This window comes from Marmota flaviventris, chromosome 1 (assembly GCF_047511675.1).
Source record: "Marmota flaviventris isolate mMarFla1 chromosome 1, mMarFla1.hap1, whole genome shotgun sequence".
NCBI classification, from domain to species: domain Eukaryota; kingdom Metazoa; phylum Chordata; class Mammalia; order Rodentia; family Sciuridae; genus Marmota; species Marmota flaviventris.
The window spans coordinates 12,996,089-13,010,868 of NC_092498.1; the positions used below are offsets into that span (position 1 = coordinate 12,996,089).

A 14,780-nucleotide genomic window follows, 5' to 3' on the forward strand; every position below is an offset into this window, starting at 1 on the left:
CAGCTCTCCCTCTACTACAAAAAACATTGAGCTGAATGAATTTCTTAATTTTTAAAATGTTTTTAAAATTTCTTTGTTCCTTCTCAGAAAAATAGTGTTAGCAATCTTCAGAGGAATTGAACAGCTTCTTTGATTTTATGCTTTCTTTCTGATCCACATCATTAGCTTCCTAATATATTCTGTAGGCTTGAACTCTGTGATATTAGCTGAGATGTGAAATTAGCAAGGTCTGGGTCTTCATAAACAAGCACTATTACAACAAACACTGTGTGCCTTCACTCTCCCCTGTCCTGTAGGCCCACTTCTAAGGTTCCCTCTTTCTGTTCTTCCTGCTTTTTCCTTCATGTATCCCATTGTGCATTTGACCTTCCTAAGAATCATAGTTTAGCAAGTAATTAGGCAGATCCTTGAGGCTCAGATGATCGCTGAAGATCATATGATGGTGTGAGTTTTGTCATTGATCTCCCCAAGCACCCTCTTTTGCAACTGTTCCAGATGTATGTGACCTTCATAGACAAGTGATTTTCAGAGACAGTCATCACACACCCCAAATCTCTGTTCCTTTGGGGGGTTCCTCCAGGGTGCCTGTGAGATCCTGAAGGTTTTTCCCAGTGCATTTTCCTGAGGCCCAGTCATCTTATCTACCGTGGCAATAACTATACTCAGTCCTCCTGTTTCCTACCACCCCCTTTGAGAGCAGATTGCCCTGGCTGTAATTCTTTTCCCCTTTAAAGTCTGTCTTTCCTGAACTTGGGATCCCCATTCTCCTGTCACCTAAGATGCCAGTACTGCTTCTGCAGAAATCTCCTATGTAGTTAATCCATGTTTTTATTTTTATTTCTTGAAATGTTTTGTAAAGGCTTTTATAAATTTGTTCCTACGTTTCTTATTATTAAATCCCCTTTCCTTTATTAGCTAAGTGACAGTGGGACAATTATGCACATTCTGCTTCAATTTCCTTTGCTGCAAGACAGGGCACTGACTGAATGCTTTTTAACACCTAGTGAAATGCTCAAGATATAATTAACTCCATAAGGCTTTCTTTCACAAATATTCTTCCATTTTTTTCCTGTCCTGTGGGCAAAACAGGTGCTTAACCTGCAAACACTGTCCAGTCTCATCTATCCTCTTCGCAGATTTAAATTTAATTCCGTGTGTCACATGCTTGGAAGCACAGGCATTCTTTGGAGCATGCTCTAAGCTATTGCAGTCATTGAAATGATTGATTTTGGATTTTTGTGTGTACCTAATTTCTATCATCTTCAGTGTCCTCTTCATTACTTTTTGTCTAAAACAGAAATTGCCTGGTGGTTGTACTTACTGTCATTTCCTATCACAAACTGTAATATTTCTGCCTGGGAGCTCACAGCTGTTGATGGTTAACTCTCCTTGTCATCTTGGACAATCCTAAAAATCATAATTCTACCATGACAATCCACTTGAGGAGACTTTTCAATGAGTATCTCCTCACCATCTGAAAGACTTGTATCAGTATTGACCCTGTATTTTTTGTAATCTTCTACCAGTGAACAGAGAGGTTGCAATTACCCAGGATCTGAGCAAATGGCCAGACAACATGTGCATCGTGGGGGACCCAGAAGCCTGCAGCTGCCTCCCACCAAATACATATTCTGCATTTTATTTGAACAAGTGGAAATGTTAATAGGCCTGTTACTGACCACAAATACATCTATTGGATATTATGAATGCATAATTAGAATTATCTGCTGTGAAGATCAAAGAAACTTAACTATTTTGTAAATTCTTATTGTAAGGCAATTAGACTTTTTGGGAATTTGTAGTTAAGTGTTTAAGAATGACCAGGTTGGAATATCAGTCTCTGTAAAACCTAGTGGCCACACTTGGGAATCACTCAGACACACCAGAAATAGTTTATGAGATTCGATGCCAATCAGGAACTGCCAATAACACTGTGAAGCCCCCACACCCTAGAACTCACTGGTATAAAATGTCACAATTTATTACTCCTCCTGTGCATGGATTAGATGGACAGTTCTGTGTGTCTTGGTTCAGTGATCTAGATGCCAGCGTTTTGTTGAACAGGTGGTTTGTGAATGTTTTCTGTATTGCTGTAATTTCTGTTTTCCTCCTCCTAACAGTCTTTCACAGGACAAATGTTAATTTTGATGAGGTCGCTGTATCTTGAAAGATTCCAAGCAGAGGAGTTGTGCACTTAAACAGAAGCAAAGCAGAGTTCAAGGAAATTCCTGGTCTCCAAATGTATGTAAATATAATAGAACCCATGAGAAAGTCATTTTCACCATGAGAGCAGATGTGGAAGACCTGGAGGGCCTTTCTGAGCAGGAAGAAGAAAGGAACCTTAGCACATTTTATTCTCACAAGATGCATCTGTCAGTGACATCATCCAGTGAGCCACTGTCCCCAACTTGAAAGCTCCCTTCAGAGGAGGCTGTACAGCTGGGTGATGAACTGGTCAGGACTGGATTCAGTTTTAAAAGACCTGAGATACAGATCTACACGTTTGGCCCTCTGCAGTTTGTTTGACATTATCATCTCTCAATGACTCCTCTCCAGATGCCCTCACCTCAGAGCCTGCCCATTCCTTCCATCTGCACCTCAAACTCCAAGCACTGAAACACAAATCCCCTATCTCATTGCAACCAGCTTCTGCTCTCACTGATGGCACAAGACCCCAGTCACACACTCACAACCAGATCACCCTCTGTTAGGTACGAGCTGACCTGTGGCTCCCCAGGAAGAGGAAGAGGTCAACTCACTGTGGATCTACAGGGACTGCACTGATGTCATGAACACCTGCCTCTTCCCTATAGAAAGGACCTGTCCCCAGCACACCTCCTCTCAGGTTGGCGTTATGGGAAGCTGAAGCATGCTCTGTTTCTTAGGGTGGTCAATTACGTTATCTGCTTACAAAGAAGGAACAGAAGTCCACATGTGCTGTGGACACCCTGACAGCCTTCTGAGTCCCCTGCACCTGAGAGAACCTGACAACTTTAGATAACCCACAGTTACAGGCAGGCTGGAGGCATCTGACGTGCCTGCTTCCCTTGAAGGCACTGTCCTCTTGCAGGGTGTCTTGAACCTTTAGTGTAAGACTAGGCTCCTCACTGCTTTCTAACCAGCAGCATTGTTTGTTCCTTCTATTTCCAGGTGCCTACATGTGGCAGGTCAAATTATGTTCCTCTGCAGATAGGTGTGACTAGTCCCTGGAGCCTGGGAATGTGTTACACTGCATGGCCAGGGGGACTTAAATGTTCTAATGGAGTTAGGGTGGTTCACCAGGGGACACTGATAACAAGGAGATTACCCTGGAATGTCCCCCCAAGCTGTTGTAATCAGAAGGGCCTTAAGATGTGGAAGGAAAAGGAAGAAGAGCCAGAGTAACACAGCCCAAGGGAAGGCTCAAGTGGTCACTGTTGGCTTTGAAGGTGGAAGGAGCCATGAGCCCAGGTGCTAGTGGCCTCCAGTGACTGAAAAGACAAGAGAACAGGTCCCCTTCTGAACCCCTAAAAGGTGTGATTTAATTTAATGTTGGTTTAATTTCATACAACTGCCATGATTACAAAATTGTTTTTCATACCATGTTTTCTTTTGTGTCTCAAATAAAATAAAATCCTCCCTCAAGGAAATGAGAGAAGTATTTCCTTCATCTTTTCTAATAAACTTAAAGTTTTGCATGTCACAACTAAGGAGTAGTGTCCCTGAAATACACTGTCATGTAGGAATAAAGTAGTCCCAGGAATGAGAGGAGGGACATATGTTTAGAAACACCCTGTGAGGATAAGTCCACATGCAGGAAAAAAACTTTCAGAGGAGAGTGTGGCAGGAGCTGACAGCCAGGGCCCAGGTGCAGGGAGGATGGAGAGACAGGAAGGCACATGACACAGACCCCTAGGGCTTCCCCCCAGGATGGATGCAGCCAGGAGCAGAGGTCATGGGGGAGGAGACTCAGGGCTGAAGTTGAAGAGCCTATAGGAGGATGAGGAAGACACTGAAGCCCTGGGGTGAGAAGGTGGTGGCCTTGAGACTGGCAAGGCCTTCAACAGGAACCTCCACTAAGATGCATTTTCCTTTTGCAGGTAGAAAGAGAGGGCTGCTGAAGAGAACAGCAGCAAGCTAAGGGGGCAGGGAGGTCTGAGGTCAGGCTGAGACTGGCAGGGGAGGACCTCAGCACTGAGGGCCTGTTGCCCAGGCTGTGAGGTCCCCAGGCTGGCAAGGGCTCTGCTTCCTGGGGTGGCCAGGGCTCCTGAGCACAGGCAGCCACAGTCTTCCTATTTATGTGCAGCAAGGAGGTGGCCCTGGAGCACTGTGTAGTCACTGGTGGCACAGAAGTACACAGCTGTCTGGGAGCGGGTGGTGGACTCCAGAGTGAGGGGGAAGTCGGTTTTGTTTGATCTGGAGACACTGTACCCGTCAGACACGTCTCCTTTGGCAGTGTTGTCCACACCATATGAGTGATGGATCAGCTGCAGCTCTTGCCCTGGGTCTTGTCGATACCAATACATATAGTCATAGTTGTAGGTCTGGTGGCATCTCAAAGTCACCTTTTCTCCTGTCTCCGTGATGATATGCCTTGGGTTCTGGGTGATTCCAGCCTCCATGTGTCCTGTGGTAGAGAAGGACACAAGTTTATGTCACCTCAAGAGAAAGACTTGGATTGAGGCCTTGGAATTCCCGAGAAGGAAGCCCCCATGACCAGCACTCACCTGCCCACAGGAGACAGCAGGCCACACAGAGGAAGACCTTGGTGCCCATTTTCGGGCCAAGGGGAATTCTGTGTTTTCTAACCCTGTTTGGGGGAAATAGAACGTTTGCCATGAGTGGCTGAGTAATGACACGCTCTTCCACAAATGCATGAGATGTACAAACAACCTTCCACACCTCTTGCCTATGGAAAAAGTCAATTTTCATTTACATATATATGTTTATATAGTATTAGGAAATATGATAATTTACAGTATGTGTGTGTATATATATATATATATATATATATATATATATATATATATATATATACAAAATTCAACAGCTCTTAGTGGAAAGAATTTGTAGTCTGTTTTAAATTATTAGGGTGGATACTCTTTTTGTCTGATTTTAGGAAGGATATTTGTTTATCTAGGCATTTTTTATTCCCTGAAATATACACATTCTTATTTGTGTACTGTTTTAACTTTTCCCCATGTTTCTTCAATTTAAGAATATACTAATGGCAGTCATAGTGCCTTCTATAACTTTGCTGCGCCAAAGTCATTTCAGATTCCTTGTACTAGTTCTTTATTTGCCCAAATTCTCAGAATTGAATGTCAGTGTGCAATGCTCTTCATGACTACGTGAGTCATCTGACCCCAAAAGGTTTAAGAGCAGCAAGATCAAGGTCATTTCTACTTGAAAAAAAATTTTAATCTAGTCTCACAAAAAGTCAGGAATCCCTTCCAAGCAGTCTCATGACTCAGTGTGTCTTTATAGATGTGGATGCTCCCTCAGCTTCAGGTGAGGCCAGGATTCCTGGCTACCTAGATCGCTATGACAATTCTCCCGATCAAAACAAGAGATGGATCATTAGTGTTGCAGATGAGATATCAGCACGTGACTCGTGCCTCCACTGTCACAGGGAAATGCTCTGTCCTCGTTCATATGATCTTGTATCCACCAAATAAGAGAAGATTCATTGAATCATGTTGGCGGCCATGCAATAGCACTGAGTGCTGTTCTTTCCCACACAGGCCATAACTCACTGTGAGGCCTCTTTTGGTGTCTCCACACCTCAGTGGAGTCTTGATAGGTACTTTTTACAAGATGTCTAGTGAGAAAATGCACAAAATCAGACAGAGATCAGGAGGAGGTAAGAGCAGCATACACAGCAGAGGGTGTGGTAAGACCTGGCCAACCTAGGAAGGTCTCTCCTATCTGTGGTCAGAGCTCAGCTGGTTCCAAGGTCCACCAACAGAGGACATTTGGAATTCCCTGGCTCTGAGGATCATTTCTGTTAGGTGCAGGACAGGCTGAGTAAGCTGTCTGCAGGGCATGCCAAACAAAGTTGGCTGTAGGATGACCTGGCCGCTCAAACCCTCTGTCTGATTCTTTATCACCTGTTTGCTTGAAGCCCAAACGCCCAAGCCCCCGCTCAAGGCTGAGCACTTCACCCCCCTGCTCAAGGCTGAACACATAGCCTGCCACTCAAGGCCGAGCACTTAACCCCCTTGTGTGCCAACAAGGCAGCTTGCAAACCCAGAGACCCTGTTAGATTTAGGCAGCACAGCAGAAGGGCTATAAAAGCCTTCCCCAGCTGCCCCCTCCCACTTCTCTCCTTCTTTCTTTTTTCTTTGTTGCACTGCTACAATAAAGATCTCTTGGTTGTTCCGAGTGTTGTGGTCACTTTTCTTTCAATTTCGAACATATAGTCTGATTTATCAATAATACTCAAACTTCTTTGGGGAAATCTGCATCCCCCAGGAATATTGTCTTTTCATTGAATTTGTAATTAATTATCAAGTCACACATTTTCTGTTGTTGGAAAGGTACACTTGACTTGGATCTATGACAGACAAACATGCCCTTAATTGCATGTGTCTTTGAAGTTGAAAGGCAATAAACTATGTAACTCTATCCCATAATGTGACATCCCCTTGCTGCCCAGCTGGTCTTGAATGGAAGAGACTCTGCTCTCATACACATTTTGACAAAGACCAGGGAGCAATAATGGATTCCAGAAGAACTTTTGATTTTGGAAATGTAGGTTTCCATTCTGCTATTGATACTTGTAAATGTGAAATACTGGGAGAGTCTGTGGGCTTCGTGCAACCTCCTCTAAATAAAGTGATATACGGTGGGTGATCATCCATAAAATGGATACAAGTGTTGATCCTTACATCAAAATTCATCATGAATACCCACACTCTCCACCAAGTAGGGTTCCTGCCACTTGCTAGGAATTGGAAGGTGCCAGGTTAGAGGTAAGAACACTCAGAAGGTCTGGGCCTGAATGACCAGGAGCACTCTGACTGAGCTCAGCAGGGCAGACAGAAGGTTAACAAAGAGCTAGAAGCATTTGGGGGCGTTTGATAAGTCTGGGTAGCAACCCACAGCTCCTCTGCCTAGAACACCCTCAGCTGGGACAGGAAGGTTAGGGTACAGAAAGCCAGTGACTCTGCAGGGCTGTGCAAGCTGCTGGCACACAGATATGTGGCTGAGTCCCCCAGCTCCAAGGAGCTCATGTTCAGCTCAGAGTGATAGTCATCAAACTGCTGAGCTGAGAATCGATCAGGGAGGTTTCCCTTGTTTCTCTGCATCTTTTCAAAGTACTCAACAAGGAACTGAGGCCCCTGACCAGGAGCCTGCTGGTACCAGGACACACTTCTGTGTTCAGACATGGGATAGCACTTCAGAGTGCCCTTTCCTCCCTTTGCTCTGATTAGGTGTCTTGGGAACAGGATGACTTCAGCATCCACTGAACCTGGGGAGGAACGAGACAGGAGTGAACACCTAACACAGGGAGGAGTTTGATCTAAAGCAACAAGAAAGGACTGTGGCTCCAGGGGCTGTCCCCTGTGCTCAGGACTCACCTGCTCCCAGGAGACAAAGGGTGATGCAGCAGAGGAGCCTGGGTCCCCAGGCAGGGTCAGGAAGGACAGGTCTAAGCATCTTTGCACTCAGGGTGCTGGTCTACTGGGCTGAGAGCAGGCACTTGGCTCCTCCGTTTTCTCTGTTTGGAGGATTTGCTGTGACATCAGTGATGTCGCTCTTCTGATGCCAGTGTGCCTGTGGGTTCAGCAGGTCTCCTGTAGCCCCTGGACATGCTCAGTTGATGTAATCCTTCCCCATTCTGTGGAGCTTCTGTGGGACAGGGGCAGCTGGCTGTGCTGATCAGGGTAGGCCAGGGTGTGGGGTGGAAGTCCATGCCCACACTCTCCAGCTTTCCTGGGAGTCAGGGGCTTCTCTCCACCTGAATTGTGGTGTGTGCTGCCCCCGTGGAGTCCAATCATATCCCCTGTCAAAGGAGCTCCCAGAGAATCTTGATTTACCAAGATGCAGTTCATGGTTCCGTACTCTGAGTCATTCACGTGCACTTCATGGGATGTGTGGAGAACACGATTCACCTGTCCTGGCTCATCAGGTGTTATCCCTAATGCAGTCCCCCAGCCAAGACCCCTGAGCCATCCCTCTCCCAGAAGCACTGGCTGCAGCTCAGTCAGTGGACCCCCAGTGCCCTCTAGTGGCCACTGTGCAGTGTTTAAGATGCAGCTGTAGGGATGCTAAGTAGGCTGTGGCTTTTTAATGAAGCCTCAGGAACTGCAGGACCCAGCAGAGCACTCACAGATTTGAGATTAACCTGCTATAGTCCCTACTGTCATCTAGGAGTGAGAGAGAATAAATCAAATTCCTTTATTCTTCTGAGAAATTGAATAAAATTCTAAATCTTACCAATTAATGTTGTAAGAAGGGAGAACCCTCCAGTCATTAGATGCCAATTTCTCTGGGAGTGGAAGGAACTTGGGCAAACCCAGGCAGTTCCTAGAGGGTGACAGTGGACTTCTATGCCCAGTGAGCCTATAAGCAGCTGGGACATAAGCCAACCAGCCCAAGGAACAAGAAACTGCCTCCCTACCTGTCTTCTTTCTTTTGAATATTCTGTTCTAATCTCTTTAACTTTGTTTTTCTTAAGATTGAGTTGATATTTTTCTTTATGATTGATGTGTAGGAATTCTTTATATTACCTCTATAATTTGTCCATTTTATGTAGATATAGGTGTGTAAATAACTCATAAGTATTAAGTATACACAGATATGTACTAAATGATCTCTTTTTTAGAATATCATTTTGATTTTGGTGAAGAATAAAGTAATCCTTGAGGGAGAGCCCGTTTTCTGCCTCTGTTAGGAATTTTGGCCTACGCATGATCATGAAGAAAACTAGGGAAACTTTCTTCCAGAAGCTTTAGACCCGAGTTCTCACATCACTGAGGACTTTGAAACACCTGATATTAACTTTTGTTTATGGCGAGGATCACTTCTGTGGAGGCTCATATTTTATGTGTTGTGCACTGTGGAGTCTTGGTCTACTGACTACTCAATTTTCATTATAGTGCAAAAGCAAACACACAATATAAAGGAATCAATGTGGCCTTTTTCCAGTAAAACTTTATTGGTACTGAAATTGGTATTTTGTATAATTTTCATAGGTCATGCAATATTACTTTTAAAATGTTTTCAACAATTTAAAAGTGTAAAACAATCACTGTTTGCCTGTGGGCCATGTGAAAGCAAGCACAGGTCATATTTTGTCCTGAGTAATAGTTTGCCTGCGTCTGTCCTCCAGAATGAGATAAGAGCTGAGGTTCATTATATCTGCATGTCAAGATGCAGTCTGTCCAGTATTGTTTGTTGAAAAGACTGTTTTTTTTAACCTTCTTTTAGTGATTAACTAGGGTCTAACATATGCATCTGTGACTTACTACAGTCTACCTGTAAAATATTCTCTTTAACCATACATTTTACATAAATTTCCTTTATTTAGTGAAGGAAGTTTTGTATTATGGAGAGTTTGTTATAGTTTTTTGTTTTTTTTTTTTCAGAATAGATATTGAATTTAAATGAATGTTTCCTGAACATCTATAGATGCGATTATATGGCTATATTTTTTTTCTTTTTAGTTGAATGTAAATCAGTGCATTATTAAAGTCATGCCACTGGCTATGACATTTTATCCTTTTTAGATATTGTTGTACTCAATACACTGTCACTTTGAATGAATAACTGAAACTGTATTATTTCACGTTTTTTGTTTATTTGTTTAGTATTTCTGACTTTGATGTCAGAGGAATGCTCATCTCAGAGGGATAGGAAATTATTACCTGTTCCTCAGTTTCCCTTATTTCTGCTTTTGTGGCACCCTATCATCTTCAAGACATTTTCATTTTTATCCAGTATAACACACTTTCTACTTTTGATTTATTTTTGCCCTAGGAACATTTTTTAAAATGTTGTTTAATTTTGAAATATTTGGGTTTTTCCAGACACAGTTATTTGTGTAATTGAGTTCTAATATAGTCCCACTGGAGTCAGAGAATGCTTTACCTTCCTGGTAGGAGACATAGTTTGACTGTTTTTTTTGTTTTGTTTTGTTTTGTTCAAAGTTACAGTTGATGCTTTTTATTTGGGGCATTGAGACTATTTAGATTTGATGGGATTGTTGATTTGGTTAAATTCCTGTTTGCCATCTTGTATTTGTTTCCCATCTCTCCTTTGTTCTTTTGATTTTATATTAACTTTTGGATTAATTGAGCATTTACATAATTTACTTCTTGTTTTCTGGCTCATTAACTCTATCTCTGGGCCATTAATGACCATGTTAGTGGTCATTCCTGAGTTTGCAGTGTACATCTCTGTCTCAACAGTCTATCCTCCAATGACTGCACATAGGTTAGGAAAGCCTTACAATTGAATGGCATATACTCATTAGCCCTCTTCCTTTCTTTATATCATTGATTTAAATTTCAACATATATTGCATATGTTGCAAGACTTGTGCTGTGTTAGAATTGTTTTGGTAGATAGGAAATCATCCATTCAAACATTTCAAATTAAACTATGGACATTTGGGATCTCCTATTGCGTACTATGCTACTTCAAGTTATTCTTACCTCACTTATATCCTTATTTTCTTTTGTCTTTCATTTTGAATTTCTTATTGTTGTATCTCCTAATGCATTCTCTTTCCTTCTGTGATGTCTAATCTGCTGATCTGCTGTTCATTCCTCCAAGGTATTTTTCATCACTGACATTTATTTTTATTGCTTGATTTGGATCTTTTTTTTTTTTTCTCCATTACTACAAAGCCTTGAACCTATGGGCTACAGTGATAATACTGTTTTCTTTATTTATTCTTTCAGTTTGTCACTGTTGAATTGGTTTCTATTGATTGATTTTTCTCCCCATTAAAGATCATATTTGCTCCTTCTTTGTGTGACTGGAATCTCTTTTTACCATATTTGGGATTGGATCCAGGGGCACTTAACCAAATCCTAGCTTTTAAAATATTTTACTTAGAGACAGGGTCTCGCTAAGTTTTTTAAGGACTCTTCATGTTGCTGAAGCTGGATTTGAACTCACGATCCTCCTGCCTCAGCTTCCTGAGCCATTGGGATTACAGACTTGTAACCACACTCGGCTCCAGAATCTTTGATTAGATGCCAAATGTTGTATATTTTATACATTTGGGTGATAGGTATCTCAGTATTGTTGTTAATATCTTAGCTTTGTTCTATGATGATCTTTAGTCACTTAGGAAAAACATTTTTAAAAGAAAAAGAAAATTCTCAATGAGCATGTTTTTCTTGAAGACTTTAGTAAGCCAATTCTAGACTATATATGAAAAATTTAAAACAGTCATCTAGAACCACTGAGAATAAAGGAACAGATAAATGCAACATTGTGCAAGAACTGAATAGGTAGACAAATATAACAGACACCCAGAAAGCAGACCAACACATGCATAATGACTGATTTGTGACAAAAGTGTTATTACAGGGCAGTGAGGAATCCTTTAATAAGCCACATTGCTGAACCAGGGACTAACCACTGGATAACTATGTGGAAAAATATAACCTGATCCCTTCTTCACATATGAAGAATTAATTGCAGCTAGATTACAGATTTCAATTAAAGGACTGAAAATTTAAAGACTTTAGGATGAAAAATAAGAAAACATGATCATTTGAAAGTAGGCAACAATTTCCTAATCTTAATACAAAGTGATGACCAAAATACAAAATGATTATAAGAAACAGGTAAATATGGAAAGATATGGCTTAAGACCTTATACTTATCAAAATATCACACCATAAATATACATATACACCAGCCCAGTTATCTTTTGGATGTGAGATTCCTTCAAAATACCCTTGTGTTAGGCAATGAAGGAATGTTCAGAGGTGAAATGATTAGACTGTGTCACTGGATTGCTCTATTTGAAGGATTAATAATTTGAATGGATTACTGGATGGTAACTACAAGCAGGTGGGGCATGCCTGCAGGAAGTAAGTCAGTGGGAGTTTGCCTTGGGGGATTATATTCTGTCCCTGGTTCTTCTATAACTCTCTGCTTCCCATCTTCCATGAGCTGAACAGTTCTCCTCCACCACACACTTCTGCCATAATATTCTGACTCACTCAGGTCCAGAGAAATGTAATCAGTTGACCATGGACTGAACCTCTAAACAGCAAGTCCAGAATAAGCTCTCCTCCTCTACGTTGTTTGTGTCATGCATTTTGATCACAGCAATGAAAAGTGAATTAAGACAATCCCATGAACATATACAGTTAGCATACTAACACAGAGTTAAAACTTTAAAATGTGGGGCTGGAGTTGTAACTCAATGATACAGCACTTGCCTAGCATGTGTGAGGCACTGGGTTCAATTCTCAGCACTGCACATAAATAAATAAAATAAAGGTTCACTGACAACTAAAAAAATTAAAAAAAAACAATTATAAAATGTTTAATGAGATATAAATGCCAACTCTTGTGATCACTACACGATGTATTTAAATTATTTAACTGCACCCTGTTAATATTTACAACTAAACTACTAAGAAAAATAGGTGAGTAACACAGAGTCAAAAGACTGGAAAAATAATCTACAGAAAGGGAGGTAGAAAGCCCCAGAGCAACAACTGAAACTCTTGTGCACCTGTTGGGAGTGTAAATTGTTATAACCACTTTGAAAACCCCCAGGAGTCCCCCTTGGTGGATGCTACTACTGACTGTGTCTTTGAATCACTTCCATTTGACACCTTCTCAATTGGGGTTATGTTTTATGAAATCAAGCTGAATTTTGGTTCTATTTTGAAAGAAAGCTAGACTGAAGAAGAGAATTAAACTTAAAGAAATAGAACGGCACTGTATGGACATGGGTCAGTGGGCATGCCTGTGGGGACAGTGCCTTCCGGATAATTGAGGATGACAATCCTTACTGAGGATTCAAGTTTCTCTTTTTAAGGCTGGTGTTGCCAATGGCTTAATATGGCTTTGTTCTGTTGGCTCACTCCTTGGTTTAGAGAGGTCTGAGTTAGACACCCAGCATAGGAATTTATCAATAATGTACTGAAGTTACGAAGTTGTCACTGTCCCTGAGACTAAGCTCTGGTGTTCAAAGCCAATTATTGAATCTTGACTGAAGCTGAGAAACACCAGAAAGCAATGAGCCAAAATTTTCTCTACCCAACATTGTCTGTCTTAGTGATTCAAGGTCATTTCCCGACCTCCTCCTGTTGGAAGAACCCCTGAAGGTACAGATGCCTTCCTTCCCTTCCTTGGGGAAGAGACTGGCCACTCCCTCCTGCAGGGCTTCTGAGAACATGAGGAGGGCTGAGCACAGGGGTCTGTGAGCAGGAAGGGGGAGCCTATGCCACACTGTGGCTGAGCTGCTGGCACAGAGGTACACAGCCGAGTCCCCCTGCACTGTGAGCTGGATCTCCAGAGTGGAGAAGGATCCCTGTGGCCTCTTGGCAGAGAACCGCTCACTGGGCATCCCTGACTTGTCTGCTGCACGTTCATTCAGGAAAGACATCAGGAATGCTGGGCCTTGCCCCGGGGTCTGCCGGTACCAGAAAAGGCCATTGTGTCCAGAAATTGGGTCACACCTGAGGACTACATTCTGTCCTCTCTTTGTGACTTTGTGCCTAGGGGACTGGGAGACTCCAGCATGGGTGTGGTACGTGGAGACAGAAGATGGGACAAGAATCAGGAAAATATTAGTCAACACACACACACACACACACACACACTGAATTTGAGTTCTATTTTGAATACACATGTGCACGTGCACACACACACACACACAATGAAACTGCTTGGTGTTCTGAGGACTCACCTGTTCCTAGGAGACAGAAGCCCACCCAGAAGAGTAGTCTAGTGCCCATAGCAGGTCAGAAAGGATGGAGGATCACCAAGGCAGGGCCATTGTGAAGAGTAGAAGAGGAGGAGGTCTGTCCCTTGTCACCGCAAGGCAGTCCCCACAGTGACATCATTTCCTCTGTCCATCCCCACAACCTCAGAACACATGATTTACATTAGAAAATGCTTGACTTGTGGAAATTAGTTCTCCCATGCTTTTTCAACAAGTGACTGTCACAAACCCACAACAGACCAGCTCACACGCCCAGATTGACTAACTCTCACACATTCTGAACCCTGGACTAGGTAACTGGGAACTGAAATGTGGAGATCACCAGGTCAATAAAGATTTGTTTTACTTTTGGTCAGCTAACATTAAGGAGCTTATTTTACTACTTAGTTCCAACTTATTCTCAGTTAAATGACTACTCTTTACTTTGGAGTCAGAAGCTCTCCTTTGAGTAGAGGAAGGCATCACATTCTTCAGGAATTAATCCTGCTGGGCTGAACTCCAGTACCTTGGAAGCTCATGAAGAAAAAGAAGCAAGAGACACAGGCCAACTGCTGAGTAGGAGAAAGACCTCAGCCACAGTCATGAAGGGGAATCTAGATCAGAGACACTTCAGAGGAGTCCAAGGTCCACCTGGAACAGAGGAGGAGCATGGAGACCACAGCAGGGGCGAGACAGGTGTGCCCCCAAGAATCCTTCCTGGGTCAGAGGTGTTAACTCAATCTTTCCTCATTTGGAAACATCTTTCCATAATGTTTCTGGGTTAGAGCTGGTCAAGGAGGCATTTGTGTAGGGTTTTGAATATAACAAAACAGCCACCTTTGCATGTGGAAGGTCACTGTGGTCAGACAGGGAAACTTAGGGATTGACAGTTACAC

The 14,780-nt window shown here is 42.5% G+C and overlaps 2 long non-coding RNA genes across 2 annotated transcripts; both read right to left on the reverse strand.

Moving 5' to 3' along the window:
- Positions 1-1,956: 1,956 nt before the first annotated feature.
- LOC139705451 (uncharacterized) lies at positions 1,957-13,954 on the reverse strand. The gene is made up of 3 exons (XR_011707403.1): positions 13,870-13,954; positions 4,707-4,789; positions 1,957-4,606 (listed from the first exon to the last, which is right to left on the reverse strand). It is a non-coding gene; the product is annotated as an uncharacterized lncRNA (long non-coding RNA).
- LOC114082467 (uncharacterized) lies at positions 7,378-8,334 on the reverse strand. The gene is made up of 2 exons (XR_011707402.1): positions 7,563-8,334; positions 7,378-7,453 (listed from the first exon to the last, which is right to left on the reverse strand). It is a non-coding gene; the product is annotated as an uncharacterized lncRNA (long non-coding RNA).
- Positions 13,955-14,780: the final 826 nt, after the last annotated feature.